The sequence below is a fragment of the Capsicum annuum genome, chromosome 5 (genome assembly GCF_002878395.1).
Source record: "Capsicum annuum cultivar UCD-10X-F1 chromosome 5, UCD10Xv1.1, whole genome shotgun sequence".
NCBI classification, from domain to species: Eukaryota; Viridiplantae; Streptophyta; class Magnoliopsida; order Solanales; family Solanaceae; genus Capsicum; species Capsicum annuum.
Window position 1 is genome coordinate 203,003,712 of NC_061115.1, and position 7,672 is coordinate 203,011,383.

Here is a 7,672-nt window from a genome sequence, read left to right on the forward strand (position 1 = left end):
TTCTTAGAGGCTTGTCAGACTAGTATAGATGTTGGAAGTTGACTAATAAGTCATATTTTGTTATCTTTCTAAAATTCTTTTATTGTTGGATGATGATTACTCTATTGATATTTGAGGGTTATTTATGGAAACCCCGTTGATTTGTGTTGAACTGAATGAAAATGGCTCAAAGGGTTAGCTTGGGGCTACTCGTAGCCTCAAGCACCGTGTGACGCTCCGGGATTCATTTTTCGGGGCGTTACAACTTGGTTGGTACCAACACAATTAGGAGTGTGCATGAGAAAGAATAAATTGGTATGATGGAGAGGACCGACTTCACGGTAAACCATAGATTCTTTTGGTACCTCTTAGTTAAACATGAGTAACACTCAAAAATTCTCTTGCATACATCTAAAGACAAGAACAAAGCTAACCCCATCGTTTCAAGTGCATTGTGTGGTGAGCTTTAGACTAGTTCATTGCATTGCATTGTTAATCCAGAACTTGGCCTGAATGTTTGTTGAGGCGAAATTTTGAGTTACACTTAGTTTCAGAAAGGATTCTAGGCCTTTCTTGACTAGATTGTGCCTTCCACAGCCTACCAAATGATATCAATCCCTAGTATTTCCCCCTTTGAGCCTGAAATCTTTTCTTTGGAATAACCACATTTGAGCCTACACCTTTTGAGTGCTTACCTAGACTATCCCTCTTTGGCTCACCTCCTTGAACGCACTATGTACGTGCAAGTTGTGAATGAAGATTCAAGATCAAAGTTGCCAAAGGCAAAGGATGTATATCCCCAGAAGAATAAAAATAAAAGATGACTTCAAAGAAAGAAAGAGCAAGAACCCCCACAAAGAATAAAAGAGAGATAACTCTGATAAAGGTGGGAAATCATCATCCCCTAAAAAGAAAAAAAAGGGAAGGAAAATATATCGAAAAGGGAAAAAACTCCAACACAAGATTCAAAAGAAGTCAATACAAATACAAAACAAGGGGCAACGAAGCACAATAAAGAAGATCGAGTGTCAAAAGCACGAATACAGTGCATTGCTCATTGGGGAATTAGTCACTTTTATCCCAGATGTCATCCTACCCAACCCCAAGCCTACATTACAAGCCAATAACAAGTCGTATAAGATCCTACTCTATGTTTTCTCACATTCATGGATATTTACTTGAAGGCCAAGCCTATGATATCACAATTACATTCATTGGACTTCTTTCTGAGTGTGAGCATATATCTCTAAACATCTCCAAGTTCAAGAGAAAAATAGTACTCAAATAGGTGTGAGAACGAGACATTTTTCTAGAGAGGGCACTTGAAACATGGGAACATGCACAGTTCAAAATCTTCGTTTGAAGAAAGATGAACAAATCTTGTCGATACTTTGGTATGTCTGAGGTACCACTCGAAGCTATGGAAGTTACCTTGAAGTCGATTTTGGTTAGCTAGAAAAGAGATAGAGGAATTCTTATGCACACTACTAATTATTGGTACAAACCGAAGTCAAGATACGATTGTGTCTACTTCATCTTTCAACTCTTTTTATCAAAAAATACAAAATATTCTTTTTTTTTTTTCAAAGATACCCACTTTCACATACATACATTTTTAGTTTTTATTCAAGGCATCCAGGTTTTAAAATATGAACATTTGCCTTTTTTTCTTTCAAGAACATATCTTTAAATACCAATATTTTATTCTTTTTAGTGAGACGCTCATCTTTGAGTATTTTATATTTTTTATAGCCCGGCCAATCGATAGGTTATTATATTTTTCTCCCAAGTAGAGAATTTTTTTTACACATCAATAGCCTCACTAGTTGAGAGGGCTGTTAGATTTTAGTCACCTTACTTGATGGCCTCAGTCTTCGTAAACAATCGGAGACGACAATCAACATAGCCTTCGTTGGCAATTGAAGACAACATTCCTAATATAGTCTTTGTAGACAATTAGAGACATCATTTTATCATCCATCTCCATAGACAATTAGAGATGTCATCAAGTCTTCGTATACAATCGAAGACATCATCATTCAACATCAATCTTCATAGACAATCGAAGACACTATTCATCATATTAGCCTCCATAGATAATTAGAGGGTCATGGATCTGTCTTCGTAAACAATCGAAGGAGTTACATCAGTCTCTGTAGGCAATCAGAGACGACAATCCACATTATTCTCCATAGACAATTGAAGATGTCATGCATCAAGTCTTCATAGACAATCGAAGACATCATCATTCAGCACAGTCTCCATAAACAATCAGAGATGACAATCAACATTCATCTCCATAGACAATTGGAGACGTCACGCATCAAGTCTTCGTAGACATCGAAGACATCATCATTACAGTCTCCGTAAATAATCGATTACGACAATCAACATCCATTTCTATAGACAATTGGAGATGTCATGCCATCAAGTCTTCGTATACAATCGAAGACATCATTCCTCACATAATCTCCGTAGACAATCGGAGATGATAATCAGCATCCTCTTCATAGACAATTGGAGATATCATCAAGTCTTCGTAGACAATAGTAGACACCATCACCCAATATCAGTCTTCGTAAACAATCGAAGACGTAAATCAACATCAGTCTCCATAGATAATTGGAGATGTCATGCGTCAAGTCTTCGTAGACAATCAAAGACTTCATCATCCATCACATAGTCTCTGTAAACAATCGAAGACGACAATCAACATCCATTCCCATAGACAATTGGAGATGTCATCAAGTCTTTCGTAGATAATTGATGACATCATCATTCATTACAGTCTCTATAAACAATCGAAGACGATAATCAGCATCTGTCTCCATAGACAATTGAAGATATCATCAAGTGTTCGTAGACAATCGAAGACATCATCATTCATTATAGTCTCCATAAATAATCGAAGACGATAATCAGCATCCGTCTCTGTAGAAAATTGGAGATGTTATCAAGTTTTCATAGACAATTGAAGACATCATCATTCATTACAGTCTCCGTAAACAATCGGAGATGACAATCAACATCCATCTCCATAGATAATTGGAGATGTCATACATCAAGTCTTCGTAGACAATTGAAGACATCATCAGTTATCACAGTCTTTGTAAACAATCGGAGACAATAATCAACACTAGTTTCCATAGACAATTGGAGGATTCATGCATCAATTCTCCATAAACAATCAGAGACAACAATCAACACCAGCCTCCTTAGACAATTGGAGGTGTCATGCATCAATTCTTCGTATACAATCGAAGACATCATCATTCAACACCAGTCTCCATAGACAATTGGAGATGTCATGCATTAAGTCTTCGTAGACAATCGAAGACATCTTTCATTCATCAACATCAGTCTTCGTAGACACTCAAAGAAACCTATCATTCATCCTCAAGTCCTCGTAGACTATCAGAGACATCATACATCTTTTCAACAAAAGGTACAATTCAGAACAACAACAACATTTTTTTTAAATCTCACATATCACACACTGGGGCGAATTTTAAGAACCATCTCAAAATTTTTTCATTTCCTCATTTCGAACTACATTGACCTGATTCTCGTGACACTCGAGATATGTAGGAAACTCTATGCAGTGTTCGGTCATCACAACCTCACAATTATTCTTTCTCCCCAGCAAGTACACAATCTTGCATTCCTAGCATATCACAGCTTGATACTGGGGCAATTTTGAAAGGAACATTAGGAATAGATAAACACTTCTTTTCCCAAATAGTCCATATTTCATTAATTACTTCATACGGTCTTTCACTCTTAATAACATGGTGGTTTGCTCAATCTTTTGAACTACACCTGACCTGATCCTCATACAACTCGAGGTATGTAGGCAACTCTAAATTGGAGTTCGGTTGAATTTTTATCAAAATTATTTTTGTCGAGCAAAATTGGCTACACGTCAACATTTTCGTTTGAAGATTTCTACATCACCTTCAAACGAAAAGGGGCAACTGTAGACACTCAATTTTCTCTCACCATTCTTAAAATTAACGTCTTCAGGCTTCCTGACCGTTAAAGAGCTCAAAATTCAATTTTCACATATTTTTTTACAGTTGTTAATAAATTATTGATATTCATCCTTACTTTAGGATTTTTTCAATTTATTTTCATATTTGTACTTTTTATAATTTATTGATAATTCTCTGTATATTAGAATTTTTTTTATTAATTTATCATATTTTAATATTTTTACAAACATCTGCACACGTACACGACATGACATCACATTTTTATAATATTTTTCATATTAAATTACATTATTTTTAATATTTTCAACATTCTTTATATTTTTTCATAATTACAAATCAATACATGCATTTTGTAAATTTTTTACGTTCCATAAATGCTAAGTCGGATCAATTATTTTTACACAGTATAATAACTCGATGTCTAGTCACATCCGACAATAACTACACAATAATGTCTTGTCACGTCTGACAATGACCACTCAGTGTTGTCTCATCATATTGATAACGACCACTCAATGACACTACCCTTTGGATAATTACTTTGTCTATTGGTCAAAAGGATGAAAATCCTTTGGCCAATAAATTAAGGACCTAAGGATGTTCTATTATAAAAAGAGAGGACACCCCTTTATCCAATAAGGGGTGCTTAATTTTTTGTACAAATAGGTGGTGGGAGGACACATTTTTTATACACATATTTTTGTTCATTTTTTTCTCTCTTTTAATAGACACATTTTTTTTTAAAAAACAACTCATAAACATTTTTTTCTTTACAAACACCACAATTCACTACACATATGCGAGATAGACAGAAAGACACACACTAACATAGAGATCTCACAATTTCTATATACCCACAACATACAAATCTGTCTGCACTCTCTTTTTCTCTTTTCCTCTCCTCACACCAGCTGGAGCTCCGGTGAGATCCAGGAACGCGTCCAAACAACACCAACGCCGCACCTCTCTTTGCCAAAATAGCCTCACCAACCACCCTCACACCTCTCCTCTCTATCGCCGACCACCCTCAGATTCGACGACACCATCGGATTCTAGCATCGCCCTTTCCACCACTACCTCCCTCTCTTTTCCGCTGGAAACACCAGAAACTGTGGAGGTTTCTCCAGTGTTACCACCTCTAAACACTAGATCTATAAGAAAAATGACGTTTTCTTCTTTTTGTTTGTTTATCATATTATGGTTCTAAATTGTTCTGATGTTGTTGTTGTTGGCCAGGGTGTTTTGTTTTGCAACACTTGGTGTTTTCACTGACCTTGTTGCTTCTGCTTTTGTTATTGTTCAACCAATGGCTTTTTTGTTTATTACTACTGTTCTTCTCTTTGTGGTGTTCTTTATTTTTTTGGGGATTGTTGGTGATACTTTGGGCGATGTTGCTTTTAATCCTACTGGTATTGTTGCCTTTTATGCTGCAGATATTGGAAAAGATTCACTTTTCACTATTGCCACTCGATTTCCTGCTCAGTGGCTTTGAATTTGCGGATATCTACTGTTGCCAGTCGATTTCTTGATTTTTATCTCTTTACTCATCTTTGGATATATACTGATAATAATAGATACTACACTAGTTGGCCGATGAAAATATCTTTCCGTTTGATTTTTTAGGCCACCCCATTATAAAAGATGGACTTTATTTTCTCAAATTTATGTATTTTATGTCAAAATAAATATTCTTGGCCAATGAAAAAATTACCGTTGATTTTTGAGGACTCCACAAATAAAAGACGGATATTACATATATAAATACGTAATAAAAAATTAAATATTTTGGGCGATAGTGAAATCTTAAAAATATCACGACAACACAAAAGATTTTGTGATTCGTATCTTGGCAAGGCGATTTAGGATGACCGATTAGTCGAGCAACCACTTCGTAGCCATGGCGAGTCTAAAACTTAATCCGAGCCCACTTCATAACATAACTCTACTTTTATATATACACCTATATGTACACGTGTGCACATAATTTCACTTACTTTAATAATTATTTGTTCATTTTATTATTTTATCAAGCACTTAGACATAATCTCGAGCTTTATGTTTGTAGTTTAGTTCTTATTTGTAATTGTACATAAAGATAAAAGATAGTGAAAACTTTACTTTTTTGGGTGCCGGGCGAAGATATTCTTTATTTGCATAATTTTATCGCTTTTAGGCAAAACTTAGGCCATTAATATTTACATAAAAGAATCAAGTTAATCAAGTATTCACGTATTATGTAGCCTTTTCTTCTCAAATAAATTTTGCCTCTTTGTAATTTTAATCAAATAAAAATATTACTTGTAAATACCTTTTCTTTTCATGACACATTAAAATACATTTCTTTTCGTACATCATAAAATACTTTTTTTTTCACATGTAACTTATACATTTTACACATATATTTTACCTATTTTTTATAAAAATAGATTTTATTTATATAGTTAATATGCATATACTTTTACATGATTTTAAATATTTATGTTTTTTTTTCAAAAGAATTATTTTATACTTAATGCACATACGCTTTTACATTATTTTAAATATTTATACCTCCTTCTTGATTGATAAATTTAGTCTAGCCGGGTACCATATTTGTGGATCCTGAAGCGTGCCTAACCCCTTTCCTTCTGGATAATTTGAACCCTTACCTAGAGTCTCAATAGGTTTTCGCAGACTAAAACATTAATCATATGTATCGACAAATAAATAGGTTTTCTTATTTTTCTTTAAAAATTAGGTTGCAACTCTGTAAAAATTTTCAATTCTTTAGAGTCCAATAAGTCATGTTTTGGTTGACCTTGGCGAAAACAGGGCATGACACCACTGATAGAACATGGTCAGTTTTTGAGTTCATATCCAACATCAATTTTTTTATGGAGCCCAAAAAGATCAGATCTTTTGTCAATTTTGAAAACATCAGAAACTCAAGTCAAGAGTCCAAAGAAGCTGCATAGATAAGACTTTTGTAATTTCTATTATCTTTTAAATTGGAATTTTTATTTGTGATGTAATAACAAAGTCGTGAATCGAACCTCGACAGGGCCTCACTCGACTCTTCAACTTGGTATGGTCCCCTTCCTTCCAACCCTTTGAAATACCTATGACTCGATCCCCTCATAATTTGGGTAAGTAGGATGTCTAAAAATCAAGAATCGATTGCATTCCTTCCTTTTATTTCCTCCCTTCGAATAATGGTCGGGGCAAAATTCTATCTCGTTGTTTACTTTTTTGTCTAAAAACACTTTGTGTTTATATCCTAAGAGGGGAAAAATATAGACACGTAATTTCGTACCTTTTGAGAGTGTATTTTTTTACCCATTTACCCCATCATACAATGCAACCTCAATTATGTGGAAATTTCCCCAACTAAAAGCCAAATAAACAAACCCATAAACACCTTATCCTAACAAACCCTCAACAAATTCACCACTCACCCTAACTAATTTTGCAACATCACACCCCTACATCATACCCCCTTCTACCCACATACCCCACTCCATTCACAATACACGCATACTGCCATTACATATACACACTACACAATCTCCATTTTGGTTTTGACATTCATAGTAACATACACACATAGAGAAGAAAAAGGGGCCCATTGTAATTTTCCAATCACACAATTCACTCACCAAAACTCATACATATATACACACTCACCACCAAGCTATAAACAGTCACTGTCATCATGAGAAGAA